Source organism: Poecilia reticulata, chromosome 21, assembly GCF_904066995.2.
Source record: "Poecilia reticulata chromosome 21, P_reticulata-male-v2, whole genome shotgun sequence".
In the NCBI taxonomy this organism is placed as follows: Eukaryota; Metazoa; Chordata; class Actinopteri; order Cyprinodontiformes; family Poeciliidae; genus Poecilia; species Poecilia reticulata.
Window position 1 is genome coordinate 17,639,001 of NC_088850.1, and position 16,485 is coordinate 17,655,485.

Below are 16,485 nucleotides of genomic sequence, written 5' to 3' on the forward strand. Positions count from 1 at the left end.
TCCTATAGCACAGCAAACATCTGTAATATTGTGCTCTGAAATTGGTTTTCACTGTGTCAGGCTAATCTTTTCTTTGCTCTTGGTGGCAATACACACAAGTCCCCACCAAAGACAAGGCAGGAAGAGCTTTCAGTCTCTGCCCTCACATCTCTCTCGAAATCTTTTGAAGCCTCGTTGGCTCGCGCCGGGTTTGCAAGGCTGCCTCACAGCTCCGCCTTACGTCGAAGAAGCCCAGGAATCGGCGTTCGCTTTAACCTTGCCATTTATGACGCCGACTGCTAGAAACAGATGTTCGCAATTCCCCAACCAATTTTCACATTTAATGAACCTTTTAATTTAGGCTTAGATTGTTTTCTTTTACCTGACTCATTTTGATCAATAAAATGACTTCCAATGAACTCGTAGATTGCAAAAAGCAATTATTTTGAGCGGCTGCCTGTGATACATTGAAATGAGGCTGCAGGTAGAAATGGAAGTGGATAATTGGATAGGCTCATCTGCTTTTGTCCGGTTGAATACGAACTTTTAAGACACTGCAAAGCTTAATAGACTGTTAGGACCCATTTACATGTTAAAATGTATTCTCCCTGGCCAAAGATATATAGAGCCTGATTGGAATTACAGTAATTGTCGAGATCGGTTTCCCAGAGTTCCTCCTTGCTTAGCATTAAATAGATTCCAGTTGCTCTAAGTCATGGTAGTAATGCGACAAACTCAGCAAAAACAGGTGAAAGAGTCAGCATCAGTTAATTAGCAGCGATAACATCTCCTCAGTAGGCTGACAGGAATCCTTTTACGGTTCTGCTGTTATCACAGTAATGCCACCCCGACCGCTCTGGCCGTTCCTGCCTAACATCTCTCTTTTAATGTTCCTGTTTCTTTTTTTTCCCCAAGAAGGTCCCAAATCCCAACCTACCGCTTGTGTTATGTTGTCTGTTTTAAAACAATTAACGCTGAATTTAAATGTGGCCAGATACCTTCTGTCCTGCTGCTGTGGCATCGTGTTAAAATATGGAGGGAAAGCTGTGGAGAGCGAGGCCTCCTCTGTTCTGTGCAAAGTGCCAACCTTCTGTCAGGACAAAAGGACAAAATAATTGTTTGTGAGGACATGCAAAGGTTTTTTTTTACCTGTATAAAATACAGGTACAAACACGTAATATGAAATCGGTTTATGGAAGCATGCAAATAATATATAATCCAGACAAATACAGTCTTCTTATATGCAAGGGTGGGATAATTTTTGTGTTTAAAGTGTTTAAAGTTTGCTTTGTCCTGGACAAGGCAAACTGTCAATAAGAGATATTGACATTCAAGGCACAAAAACACCTCTATTTTTGGCCAAAGTTCTCCTACATAGGGGCCTGTGTTTTAATGGTTGTGTAAAAATACTTCAGCAGGATAATAATAAGTGGCATATATATTAAAACAAAAAAGATAAGCCTAATAGGATTCTCTTTACACCCCTGACAGTTTTTTTTCTTTCAGGATTTTCCTTTTAAAATTTGGATTTTAATTGGATTAATTTTTTTTCTTACAATAACTCTGTGACTTTTGACAGAAGCAATAGTTTTGAATGACCAAAGAAATAAGGAATTGCAAGAGTATCCTGAATCATGCGTGCAGTGTGTCCCTAAATGATGCTGTTTCAAAAGACAGAAAACAGTAGCCTTTTGTCTTGGTACATATAATTAACAGGAGGAGGGTGGATAGATTTTTCAGAATTTGATCTGCCAATCACCAGTCGGATCCGATCGTGGGAAAATCAGATTTTTCAAATCTCCAATCTTGATTGGTGCAATTCTGACCCGATATCCACACTGGAGCAGATTCTGATGAGATCTATCCGCTGCCTGAAAGGCCACTGCCCTGTTTTGCTGGAGGTGAAGCTTTGCCTTGTTTTACTCTAGAAATGTGCAAACATACATTATAAAATATCATCTTCAGGATCCTAATAAATGTTTCGCATATACATTAATCTTTTGGATTTGCCACATTAGTGTTGCTCTGCCTTCTGGGTATCACCTTATTTGGAGATATTTTGGTGTTGACAGAGAGAAAATACAAGATAGCTGATTATGTGTTTTGTGCAAATATTTGGAGTGGTGACAGTTGTCTGATTGTGAGAGCAATATTACCCGAGGAGAATACTCCATGCGGTGATACTTGAAGAGCTTCAGCAGACGACAGGAATAATTACTGGATGAAAAGGAGAATCTTTCTTTTATTGTTTTGAACTTTTTTTATTTCTGGCTGCGATGGGACATGTAGGATCGGGAATGGTTGGGAGCTTGTTGGATTTGGAGACGTAATTACTGTTATTATCATTATTATTATTTTTCTGCCTGTGAGGAAAATGGCAGCAAGCAGCTATAGAGTGTGTTAAACTGGCTCAACAAACTCTTGACCGAGCGTCAACATGTCACCGGTTCCAAAATAAGACCATGTTATATAGACGGGCATCTCACATCTGGTATTCAAAAATATCTTTGAAGCGTCTCCTTGAAATACAAGAGCAGCTGAATTAATATGCCACTCCACTTCAAATCAATAAATCAAAAAAAAATAAACAGGGCTTTCAGCTCGGCGACTTGGTACTGGTTACTTATTTGCTTCTTTGGCATTTTGACGGGAAAGGGCCGCCATCTCCGAGGATCGGGCCTAGCCGTTTGTCTTTAACGCTGTCTCGCAGCAGGCCATGGGTATCCGTGTGTGTGTGCGCAGTTACACGCGTGCCTAACTTCCTGGGTGTGACCGAGTGGATGTTTTGTCAGATGTCAGCCGTACAGCCTTAAAGCCTAACGCCGCGGTGACAGAAATCACAGTCCACGTTTGATTTGGCTTTGCCTTCAAAGGGAGCAATTTGTCTTTGTTTTGCATCAGTGGACACATCAAAAAGGGGCGCGCTCACCCTCTTTGTGTCCGTCTGAGTGTCTGCCTGGTTCTGTCTGTTTGTGGCGTTTAGTGTATCTGTCGATGTGTGTGTGTGCGTGTGTGCGTGCGCGTGCGTGCGTGTGTGTGTGGATTCTCACGGAGCTGCTGGAAGGCAGCTTTAACTTCATCACCTTCTGAGACATGCCAGTCACCTGGCTGTGATCTCCCTACCTGGTTTCTCCATCCGCAGCAGGGCTTTTTTTAATACCTGCCTGTCATGGCGCACAAAATCAAACTCCTTCTCACCAGTTGTTAATTTCCTCCCCTTCGCTCACCTCTTGCTTATTTCAGGCGCCTTTTGTTTTCCTCCAATTCTGATTTTTATCAAAACAAAAAAAAAAAAAAACACAAATCTCACCAAGCCCTCCCTCTACTTAACAGCCCGTCCACATCTGCGGGCTCGAGCCCCAGCTGTTCGCCCTGACATGCTCGCATTTAACAGAAATTTTGGGAATTCCAAACGAGCGCCATTGTTTGTTTTAAGAGGACAGTTGAGGGAGAAAAGGGGAGCAGCACGCAGTAGGAGGTGAGATTAGAAGAGATGGAGACAGACAGAGACTGCTCTCCTGATGGGGGTGGAGGGGAGAAAGCAAGAGGGAGACGCTGAGAGTGTGTGTCTATTGACCCAGTCATTAAAATCGATGCTTGTGCTGATGAATATCAGTCCAAGTAGGCTGGTTCCCAGCTCAGCGGGGATGAACACGTTCACTGCGAATGCGACTGAGCGCCATTTAAAAGCATCTCGCCACCAAAAAAAAACATTCATGTCGAATCAAAGTGTTCGTTCCTACAGATCTGCGCCTGTTATCCCCGTTACCCACACCAGCTGCTAGAACTCGGGGTGTTTTTTTTTTTTCTTTTTTTTTTTCCATATCCTTCTCGTAGCTCGACATGCACCGAGGCTGGTGTTGCTAGCTGTGTTGTGGTCGGGCCTCACGCTGTCACAGTGGAAGCTGTGGCTTTATGTATTTTTCCTTCTCTTGTAGCTGCCTAAAAGCAAGGAGACGTACAAGTTGGCGGATTTGGCTGTAATTGAAGTTTGGGGTCACAGGCGGATCTGTCGGGGCCACCTGCTGCACTACTGAGCATGTGCCGCCGCAGCACCACGCCTCTCCTGTCATGTCAAACGTCTTTTTAACGCTTCTTTACTTCTGAGGCTTTCTTTCCTGTTTTATCTCCCTCAATCCATCTTACACACAAACGTAACCCATACAAACACACACGCACACACAATGAGCATCTAAAATCGCATGACAAAACTCAGATGAGTGTCCGCCACACATACACACGCACACACACCTTTGGACTGCATTCTAGTCCAGCCACGTCGTACAACAAGCAGCAGCACCCAGCCTCCTCTCCGCCCAGGAAGTTCATCTTCCAGTCAGCTCACATCAACCTTCATCTGGGGACCAAGCCGCTCCGGAGCTGCTAGTGAATGCAATTAAGATGTCTTGCTGAGTTAAGATCAGAGTTTTACTTTGCCACGGTGAGATTGGCACAGCCTCACATCCCCGGCGCGGAGCACACCCCTGCTCGGCTGCGACTGTCCATCCCTCTTATCTGCCTTATTCATACTTTGGCCCCTGCAAGATTTTTAATTGCACATTTGTGTTTGTTTACTTTTGGGGGGTGAACACGTTGACACAGCTGCAGCACTGTTCGTGTGCACATTGGCTCCATTTACTTGTGCAGTCATTCTACAAAGGGAGGGACTTTCTGGGCGATCAAATTAGCGACGCGGCCTCTTTTTATGAGGCCAGGTTTTCTCTGCTGACGCCTGACAAACTGTCACAACTGTTTTTCACATTTCATCTTCTCACGACCTCTAATTCCCAGTCAAATTTGTGGAATATTATGTGATTTGTGGTAGTGCTAGTAAGTGAAGTGGATAGAGATGTTTCATTTGGTTTTTTGTAAGACGAGCAACAAAAAGAAATTAATTGTTAAAAGAAAACAATAAGAAGTCCTGTGTGCAGTTTGCTACAAGGAACAGAGCACACATGTGGAAGAAAGTGCTCTAGTTAGATCAGACCAGAATTAGCCTTTTAACTTTACATGTAAATGGCTATAAAATTAACACTGTAACATTTTAAATGCATCTTACCCATGTGGAGAATCATGGCAGAGGTGGTATCAGGCTGTGGGAATGATTTTCCTCAGTAGAGATGAAAAACCTGGTGAGGTTTCCTCAAACAGAGACCAGGATGGAGCAAAGAGCCCAACATAAAAACAGCTACACTGGAACTGTCCAGCTCAAAGCATATGTATGTGCTGCAGTGGCCTAGTCCAAGTCCAGAACCTAATCCAATTTAAAAAACGTGCTGGTACTTGAATTGGTGTTGTTCACAGACACTCTCTATCCAAACTGCCAGAACTTGAGCTGCTTCATAAAGGAGAAGACGTAAAGTTTAAGTGTCAAATGGACAAATGAGGTAGAATTAAAAAGTTTCAGCTCTTAACTGCAGAACGTTTTGACTCTGTAGTCTAATACAACCCATAGTTTTCAGATTTTTTTTTAATTTAATAAAGAAAAAGCACAAATAATCTTCCTACCACTTCAGTTAGTCTTTACTTAGTTTAAATAGATTATATAGTCCATAGGTGTACATAATCTAAATAAATGCATCAAAGTTTATGATTCCTACTTAACATAACTTGAAAAGTCCCAGGGGTGTGAAGACTTTCGCAGTGGTCTGCTGGAACGTAATGAAACCAGGGATTTTGTGATAGTCTCTCAGTCAGACGAAGTCAGTGACCGACTTCATTTCACTCTGCATTGTTTGCAGCGGCTCCATCCTCAAGCTTAAGCTATTATAAGTACTGATGTGCAAATATTTATTTTTATTTAACCACTAGAATATACTGCTAGTGTGACAGGCCAGTTATTAAAAACACAGCCACAGTTTGTGATAGCCACAGAGAGACCATTAATCACAGCGAGCACATTAATTAAACCTTCCCCTTTTCTTTCTCTGCCCCCTTCTCTCTGTCTCCGTCTCTCCTCTGCTGGAGCACGCGGACTCTTGACTACATCCTTACTGCCAATTATTTTTTTAAAAAGTGAAACTTTCACGGAGACAAATGGAAGCTAAATATGTTGTAAGACATGCAGGAGAAGCTTCTTTTTTCTTCTTCATCCCCTACCCCCACCTTTTTTTTTTCTCTCTCTTTTTTTCAAAAATTTTTCCAACATGCTGACTCAGATCAGCATGCGTGGAATAAGCAGTGGCAAATTAATTAGAATCACTGTGGTGTTGTGCTGGGCGATTATCTTAAAGCTATCCACATCAGGATTAGCCAAAGCAGAACTGGGGTTATTATGAATCCAAAACAGGCTTAACTCGGGATAGAAAATGCACTGATGTGAACATGTTTTTTTTTATTTTGTTTTTTTTATTTTTTTCTCCTCTTTCCCTCTCATGACATTCCTTAATTTGAGTTAGCTCTTGTGGAAACGAATTCCCAATCCTCTGGGAGCGTCGGAAATTATTAATGAGGTTGAAATCTATTCCAATCAGTCTGGACTATGTATGTGCAGGTAATTCTCTAAAAATTAATATGTGCAATACTGTGGCAATATGTAACCTTCACACACAGGTCCACATGGGGCCCCGCATATTAACGACATTGAGTCAAACATCTCATTTCAGGTCAGCAGGTGCGGAGCGCTCGTGTGGCCGGAAGCTACCTGACACCGCGTCTTTAACTTTGTTTCGCGTTGCATCTGTTGAGGCGTCCTGGCGAACGCATCATCCGCGTTTCAGGGGACAAATAAAAGGAGGAGGGAGAGAGAGAGAGAGAGGAAACAGGAGGTCGACGGCAGCAGCGGAGTGTCACAAGCAGCAGGAAGGAAAGCCGCACGCCCTCCTTCTATCCCGCTCATTATCGTATTTTAAAGGAGCGGAGCCCCGCCGGCCGCCCCATACATTGTATCCTCCCCCCTCCCTCCTCGGTTAATTTAAGGACAGCAGATAGCTCATTAAGATTGATCATTCCTCGTCCACCTACTCCATGCAGAACCCGGCACTGCCTCCATTAATCACCGGGATTTCGAGATAAAGCTCGGTGGCAGTGCAGGGCCCGAAGCCTGACAGCCCGGCTGCTTTATGCATAATCGCCGGCGCGGCGCTGCGCGGCCCCGGAGCAGCCGCCCAGCGTTCTGCCTCGCAAAAACGGTCACCACATCTTCACCTTCCTCCATTCTGTCATCTCATCAACTTGTCACTCCGACTCAACCTATTTGATGCGGTTTTCCTTCGTTTAATCGTCCGTACGCGTGACACCATCTTACAGTCCCCAAACTTCCTAGTAAGTTTTTTTTTTTTTAACCCTACCTGTTAACTAATTCATGCTTCATCTTTCCCTGTAGACTTATTTTACAGTAAATGTTCAGACACACATTCCTTTTCAACAACTGCACAATTGTAATGATAAAACATAATTCTAGGCCAGTTAGGAGTTTCAAATGATAGATTTCACAAATTACAGTGTTCAAGAAGTCTTCTAAATAGCCTATTAGTTTCCACATAGTGAACATCATCGATGTGTAAGGACCGACACAGAGTCACAGTGAATAGCCGAGATTGATGAAAGGAAAGTTTTTACTTTTCCTGTCCTGGATGAGCAACTGGATTCCTGCTGAAGCATTCTCATCCACTCTGAAAGACTTATTCCTTGAGTAATACATAAGAAATGTCTGATATATTTGCATTCCTTATGTTTCTGTAAATGTCCGCCACTCTTATGCTAATAGCAGCGCCCCAACTCGGTGTGTAACATGCTATTAAAGCAGTCAAATGAAATTCAGATTCACCGTTATCGACATTAAACACTGCATATAATAACTCTGAAATACTTCATTTCATGAATTCTCCAGCTGCTGTGTTCGAAGCATCTCGTACAGGCTGTTGATGTTGGAATCAGTAGCGCAGCACAGCTCATGTTTATCAGCGTCAGACGGGTTAGACTTTGTGGTTTGAATCAACCACTCGCATGTCCGTCTGCTTGGTGATCAGTCTGTGGGAGATGCAGGTCCTGTAAGGATATGAGGATGACTCATGAAAATGAAATCTGACCCCTCCAGTCTGCTCCGGGCCTTTGTCCAGAAACATCCACTGTGTTCTTGCCGAGTGGTTTTACTGCTGCCATGAAGAATGCGAGTCAAAATAACCGAATAGTGCTGCGCAATGCGTCGCAAATCGATCAATGTTGTGTCTAAATTAGTTAGATTTCTATCCAAGAACAAAAAACGTATCAAACGAATCCTGTTTTTCTTGCTTATCTTAGTTGAACTCTCGCTTATTCTGCACAATTAGGACCTAATAACTGGATGGTTTGATTTCCTGTTTACATGCATCAACCTTTCATTTAGATAAAAAGGCTAAAGTGTATTTTTCTCTTATTTTGACTCTTTGAAAAGATTTTAGTCTCAGTGACTCTCGTTGCCCTCACAGTCATAAAGAATAAAGAGAATAAAACGTATTAATTAGAATGAGCAGCCACAGACAAGGTTGTATCCTTGAGTCAGAAATAATTTGTCATTCTTTTATCTGAATTATTCCTAAGCAGCCTTCAAATTTGATTTTAATTTTCATTTATTATGTCATTTGTTTCAGGCTGAACTTGTAGCTTTGGATTTTTTTTTTTTCACATTTAATTTTACAGATTTCTATTTTATTTAAATGTTGTTGTTTTTTTCATCTAATACTGTGTTGGATCTGAAAAAAACACCCTTAAACATCAGATTTTATGTTTTTCAAGAAATGTAAATGTGTAAACTTCCCAGATTTACTCTGAAACTTGCTCTTGAACTGATGCACATTTATCATGTTTTTTTGTTTCTTTTTTAAGACCATAAATCTAGTTTATGATTTCATAATTTAGTAGTCTATAGGTGGCTTACAGTCCTCTGCCTCCAGAAATATACATGTCTAACAAGATACTGAACCTTTGATGATCATGAAAAGACGCTGCGACGATTTCCTCTGCTATTAGTAGTAATAATGTGAAATCAGATTAGGAGAGTTGGGGCAAAGCTTGCGCAATTTGGTGAGCAATTACAGGTTAACACAAAAAGGCAACACAGCCACATGTATTCACAATTACACCCACATAGAGTTTAGTCACTAATTAACCTAACATGGATGTGTTTAGACTGTGGGTGGAAGCTAAGACAGCTGGAAAAAATCTGCAACAGGAACTGGGGAAACATGCAAACTTGTTTTATTTTAGTCTTGCTTTGAATCTTGTTCCTCAAAGCTTGACCATGCTGCTAGTTATTAAAGAGGCTTAAAAGGCAAACTGGACTTTCTGAGCAGTGAGACTTTTGCACAATTAGGTTAGGTCAGACGTTTACAGACATTAACAGGAATGTCGTAGTAATCTGGGACTATTAATGACTTATTTTACCTGTTTTTGAACATAGTGAAGCAAAGATGCAACCTAAAAATTCTATGATTTCTAGAAACTACGATTGGGTTCACGTCTTGTAATGTATTTAGGATATGGGGTCAGACTTCTGCTCAAACATATATCCATATCTCAATTGATATTTGGATAAATGTCCCTGAAAATTTGATCACACTTCTTACAAGAAATGATTGACCTCATGTAAGCTAGCTCATTCCTTGGCATTGACTTTGCTTTTAAGGACGACGGATACGTTTTCAGTACAGCTGAGGTGGAACTATTCATGACGGTCCGTGTTTGCCATCTAACATCGGAAGGAGATATTGATGAATTTGAAGATAGTTCTCTGTTTTCATTGGTCTGCCAATTTTGTGCAACACAAATTTTGCTGGTCAATAAATTGCTCCAGATGTTATTGCGATAAACAATAGCATTGTTGTTTTGAGACCATCCCTACGTTAATACAATGGGAATGGAAAAGTAATAATGCAAGAACACATTCTCCGAGATCAGTAAACTTCAAATTGTAATGAACATTTAACACTGGAACTGGAAGACATTTTAAATATCCAAAATCAATAAACAAAACGGCAAATAAAATGAATTTTATTTGCCGTAAAACTGAAAACTGTTTTCATCCAGTTTTGGGGGAGAAAGAGAGAAAAAAAGAGAAACAATAAATCATGCCAATGGAAATTGAGTTTTTCATTTTGTCATGTGATTAATTGATTTATTGATTATTGTGAGAGACCTAGATGTGACACATCACTGCAAAAAGTGGTACTGGAGTTCCAGAAGCTTGAACCTTGGTGTTTCAGATGTTCTGATGTTGTTCCTGACCAACTTAATCTTTTCGTTTTGATCCTAAGTTTGAGTCATATTGTTGAATTTTGACAAAACAGAATCTCCTAGTAGAAAATTTATGCCTTGCATGTATCAAAACTGGCTATGAAAAGGGGAGAAAAAAGCCAGTTTATCTGACTGCCCTCCTAATCAGTAATGTTGAGAATGTGCTGACATTCTCAACAGACGATTCATTGGCAAGAATCCAACCAATTTAAGTTTAGTCTGTTCATATTGCCCCAATTCACAACACATGCTGCAGCCTATAGGATGTAGAGCAGCACACACAGTTAGTCACAGTAAAAGCTCAGCCAATGTCTATGTTTAGGACAGAGACGAGGTTAAGCACTTAAAGACAGGGTCAAGTGTAACATCTCTAGGAGGAGAATGTGAAGTTGTGGGCAGCTCCAGCGACGGCCCCCTCCTGAAAGGTGTCACAGCTGAACAGAACGTGGAGCCAGGTGTAGCACAAAGAGGAAAAAAATAAAAAATAAACTGAGAGCATGAAGTTAAAAGTTGAAATCTCAGCAAGCTTTACACTTTCTCATCGGGGGAAAAAAATGGTAAAAGTCCAGTATGTAATGTGCAAGACATGCTGGAAACAAAATAAACCTGGATGTGGAACGCTTTGCGCCAGTGGTGATCTGACTTAACGGGACGGACTGCTGTGAGCTGCATACCGAAGCCTTGAACGACCCCGGAATAGGTTATCAGCTTTGTTAGCACAGCAGATGTTGCAAGGAAGGTAGTCAGTAGTGGGTGTTTTTATCTAATGAGAAGTCATAATTGCAACACAGAGAGAACTTGTAATTGAAACAGCAGCAGATGCTCTGTAACATCACAGCAAAAAAAAAAAGAGAGAGGGGGGGATAAAAAAGGAAAAAAGACAATCGAAGTACCAGCAACGTGCTAATGTCGACGCCATGCTCACTTATCCCAGTGGATTGCCTAACTTTTCTCTACCTAGAAACTTTTAAATGGGTTTGATAATGCACGCAGGGCATCTAATAAATACTAATGACAGGACGAGACATTAGCGAGACCGCTGCCCTCTCCGACTCATTATTCCACAGAGTTAGCAACAGGCTTTGCATGTGAAGAGACATAATTCTCCCGTGACTTAGATAAATGATAATGGTCTGCACTGCAATCAAGTGATCTTTGTTGGCTAGTAGTGCTCTCCTTAAGCCTGATAGCCTTCTTCAGCCATGAGGACGAGGTGCTGAAACGGCAACGTGTCGTTGCTTCTATTAGATTCGTCGAAAGTGTTTCTTTTCTAAAAGCTGCGGCTCTCGTACGCTTGAGCATTATTATCATTATGCTGCACTCAGGTCTCAGATACAGCCGCTGTTTTCCTATGTGCTGCCTTGATCTGCTCTGAAGGCTAAAAAAGTATTATATTAGAGATTAAAACTTAGATTACAACTTCACAAGGACACACCAGCAATACATAAGCACTGAAGCATGCTGTGCACAATCAGAATTTGTGGGGCCTTCTAGTCACCTAACAGATTGTTTTCTATCCCTGGAGAGAAAAGGTGGAAGGGAGGGAGGAGCGAGCTGAAGGAGGGAAGGATGGAGGAAAGAAGCAAAGATGGTGGGGTGGTGGTGGGGGAGGAGTGATGAAAAGCAAAGATTACTCGCCTGATTCCACTCTGTAGGCTGTGGAAGCTCATCCCAGGCGTGCAGTCTGCCGAGAAGACTCCCACATACCTTCTAACCCCTCTACTAACCTTTCTGCTCGAGCTGCTATGACTTTCACAAAGTTACACAGTAAACACATATCCCCTGTCTTCAGGGGGAGATGTGACATTTATCTTAAGCTGCTCTGGTGACATGGGATTTTCTCTTTCTTGTACCTTTTTTTTTTTTGGTGTTTGTTTTTGGGGGTGTTGGAGGGACGAACAGTACAGGTGGCTTGGACTTCTTACGGTTTAGGGCAACCTGGAGGGGTAACGCAGTCGCCAGAGCGTAAAGCCAGAGTGGAACGTCCACGAGCCAAACTCATAAACACATCCAAGGTGAAAGAGGAGCTGGGCAGCAAGCTGACATTCTCTCACACCCATAATCGGACGCCAGTACGTGCCTCAATCTGAAGGCCGAGCGAGAGGGCCCAACACAGCTGCCTTCAGGCCACCCACAACTTCAAACTTTTTGGGCTTCAAACATTTTCTGTTTGCATTTTATTCAGTTTAATTGACACAAGCAGGTTTTTACCTATATACAGCACAACACAAACTCTGTTTCTTCTTTTTTTTTTTGGTAAGGCCTTCCTCGTTTTGCCCTTTTAAGAAAAGCTTTTGCAGGAACTTCTGCTGTGGTTTCATTAGTCTTCAGCAGCAGCAGTTACTTACTCAGCTCCAGTTTTCGGTCCTGTTTTCAACCCCCTGAGATGCTCCGTTAGTGACCTGTAAATACAACAAATACACACATTTAGGGGCCCCCGTTTGTGTAGCAGCATCTCATTAAATGAAAATATCATCAAAAACATTTACATTAGCAGCTGAGTTTAAAAAGTGAAACTCTTGTTGTATAAATTCACTACCTTAGAGTGATGCATTTCAAACAATGACGACTGTGGCACACAGATGGTGAAAACCTAAAATGAGTTTTTCACAAATGAAGAGCATTATGTAGAAGTAATGAGAATAACTTTTATGTTATTGCCCAACAATCACAAGAAAGGCTGCTGAGCTGACAGTTGTCCAGCAGACGGTGACTGACATTCATTGCAAAGCGTACAAGTCTGTCTGTAGGAAACATAATCATGGAAAGTTGAGTGGAAGGAAATAGTCCTCGAGCCCTGTAAAGACAAAACAAGTCATACACAAATGTAAACTAGACATAGGCTACAACGTTAGCATTATTTGTGGTAAGCCGACCCTGAAACTCTCTTATTATAGTTATATGATGAGCCTCAGATGAGCCACATAAAATCATTTATTTCCTGATTTTTTTTTTCCTTCTTTGGAATTGGTACCAGATATTCAATAGAACAAGTTTATTCTGTATGGATGACTCTTCCTGTCTGCTTTCTCTGAATATTTGAATAGATATTTTTCTTCAGATGTGTTTTCGGGGCTTACAAAAGCTGAATCTGAACTTAGTACGTTTCCTTTTACAATCTCTACATCTCGTTTTCCTTTATTTTAGCACGCAGCTTCTGTAGTTCATCACATTAAGTTTCCCAGTGTCCGTCTGCGCTTCCTCTGAGAAAAATCTCCATTCGGGAAGAAACTCAGACTGCAGATGATCAGCACATGTGGAAAGGCTTCCTAACTTTGAGCCTTGAGGCTAGTTTTGCATTTGTAGTCATCCTGATAGGAGATGGGTTAATTTCAAATCTCTGCCTCAGTGAGCTCTTGGAGGAGAAGTACTAGAGTTGAAACTGCAAATGGTAATAATATATTTTTGGGGGGATTGAGGGGGAGGGGGGGAGGGTTGTGCTGAGCAGCACTTGATTCTTTCAGTGTGACTTGTATTGTAACACAAGCTCCTCTAATGCAAACTTAGAGGTTCAACTAACCCTCTAGATGATTCATAAAGAGCACACAGGTTGCAAAGGTGCTTTTAAAGGCTTCTTTGCATGAACACCTGCCTCCTAATGATTCATTTCTCTCAATTAACCTTGTTTTTTTTCCAGCAGGGTTTATAATGCGGATTAAGACAACACGATGCCCCCTCCAGCAGTTTCTAAAAGTTTAACTTAACCATAATTAACGGTGAAGATAGAGGAGTGTTGGACAACCACTGGGTTGTTATCAGATCCCCTCCCAGCATACAGTACGTTATCTTCACCAGCCAGAAACGCCTCCTGAGCCACAGCATCGCTGTTAGCATTAGGATTATTTTCAGGTGACATTGTTTTTTCCCCCGTAGCTGGGTGTTTGTGCATGCAGACATGCGTACGTGAAATTTCATTAGCATAGTGTCCACATATGCATCTCTGCACATTTGTCTCCGTGTTGGGGCCCGCGCGTTGTCCATGGTGACATTGTCCTTTGGCTGCAGGGAGGATGGATTACTCAACCCTGAGCTGAGCTTGACAATGACGTCCTTCGTGATGCGTTCGGATGAACGTTTTGCTCTTTTCTGATATGCGCTGCCTCGTAGTCATATTTTATGTCCTTTCAATTTTGTCTTGTGTAAGAACACAGACTTAATTCTTTAGCAGGGTTTTATGAAACAGACCACCAGAAAAAAAAAAGTAGAAGTGGAGGAAAGATTATGCATGGCTTTTAAAAATCTTTGCAGAAACTAATCCATATGGTGTGTCTAGACATTGCATGTCTAAAGACTAAACTTTGTGCTTTGCTTGGTAACAGTTCCATTGTAACTGTGGCTTCATATCAGACTGGAAGAGTGAACCTCTGTCTCATTTTCAGCCTCTAAAAGTTTTTCTTCCGGAAATGTTTTGTGTTTAGCTCCAGCCATCTCCTCGTCATGCCTGACCCGTCTCCCTATACCAGACAAACAAAGGGACCCCCACAGCTTGATGATGCTCCCACCATGTTTCATGGTTTCATGGTATGCTCAGAGTAACATGCAGTGTTAGTTTTCACCACATGTAGCATTTTACTTCTAGACCAAAAGGTAAAACATTGCTGTCGTCTGACTGCTTCCACATTTCTGCGGTCTCCCCTTCAAATCTAATGCAAACTGCAAACAACGCTAAAGATTGTAACCTGAGAAAACGTGTGAACAAATTTTAGGGGTGTGAAAGTTCTTGCAAGGCATTGTTGATTGATTTAAGCCAGGCAGGTCTGTCTTTTTTTCTTTTTTTTTTTGATGCACATTTTAGCAGATTCCCTAAAGGAATCCGTTTTCAATATGGCTTTACAGTCCTACATGATTATCAAACCAATCAATGCTGAAGACTCACGGATGAAGTAAGAATGTGAAAATTTAGAATAGCAGCGTTTGAGTGATTTTAAGTTTGAAAATTAATGAATAACCCACAGTATCATCAACCCTTTCTGCAAAGTACATCTTCATTTTTATTGCTGGTGTTGAAGGCCGTCCCTTTTCATTTTAAACAGTGCGGCTCCGTTTTAATGCACGGTTTGTGATGGAGCTAAATAAATCGAAGCTCCAGTGATGCAATGTTTCTGCTGCTGTATAAATGTAAACACATCTGCCAGCCGAAAACAGCCAAAAATCCAGATAGCAATTTGGTTCTGACAGAAAGGCTGATTGTTTACATGGAATACATTCTGTTAGCAACAACCTGCTGTTACGAGGTGCCACCAGTCTGTATGGCATTACTTTCAATGTGGCAGGCTGTCATAGCTTAAAATTTAATCATCCACAGTGCACACATTTGTCCTCTCCCAGTGGAAAAAAAAACTATCCAAAAGTTTTCCCTTTTTAACATATAAATAGTTGGACTATCTTAGAATTATTAGCTTACTCAGTGCTCATTACATCCTATTTCTTTGTGTTCCTGGCCCACTCGCTTGAGTGGCACATTTAGCTGCCTTCCAGGTTCCTGTTGGAAATATCACATCATGTGATCCAGATTAGATGAATCATATCAGCGAGAATATAAACATTTCAAACAAACAGTGATTCCTTGGACACTGAAAAGCTGACTGTAATGTCAGCTTTTCAGTGTATCAGGTATGTCCTGCGAATGTTTCATAAATGTATGAAAGTATTCGTTCTTGTTTTTTCTCACGTTTAAATCCCTTTTGTTTGGATTTTAAGCAACAGATTTTACACAAAGCAGTGCATGTTGGAAGAAAGACATATGCATGGGTTTCATTTTTTTGAGATTCACCAATCATAATGCGGGGGTTAGGGCCTTAAAAATTCCTGTTGTGAGGAATCGTTAATTATTTATGCTGGCAGCAGAGGAGCACGTTGAATGTGTGTGAGCGTGAGCAGTCATTTAGGTACTATCTATCAAATCATTTTAATGTATCTTTAGTATCCAGTAGTGGTGATGAGCAGAAAGTAGATCCTCGCTTCAACTCTGACATTTCCAGGAAGCTGCCACCGCCTCCAAATCCGGCATGCTCCACGACAGACCGGAGGAAAAGCTCAGAAGGATAAAACCGAGCAACTTCGCTGTAATAAGTTCAACCTTCTTGGTACTTGCTGAAAGTTATTCACCCTCTCGGAGCTTTGAATGAATCACAGACATGTCTCGGGTTTGTTATTGAAAACACAGTTTCCTATTAAATAGCTTCTTACATCTCTGTGCTTCCTCTGACTTCATTTCTAACACCTTCCTGATCCTAAAAACGGCTAACAGCGAGCGTTTCTTACTCTGTAATAGCTTTCGCGCCAAAGCCATTA

At 41.5% G+C, this 16,485-nt stretch overlaps 1 protein-coding gene across 8 annotated transcripts in view; it reads left to right on the forward strand.

The window, feature by feature from the left end:
• klhl29 (kelch like family member 29) overlaps positions 1-16,485 on the forward strand; it is a 273,850-nt gene that overhangs the window by 142,067 nt on the left and 115,298 nt on the right. The gene's annotated exons all lie outside the window — the stretch shown is intronic.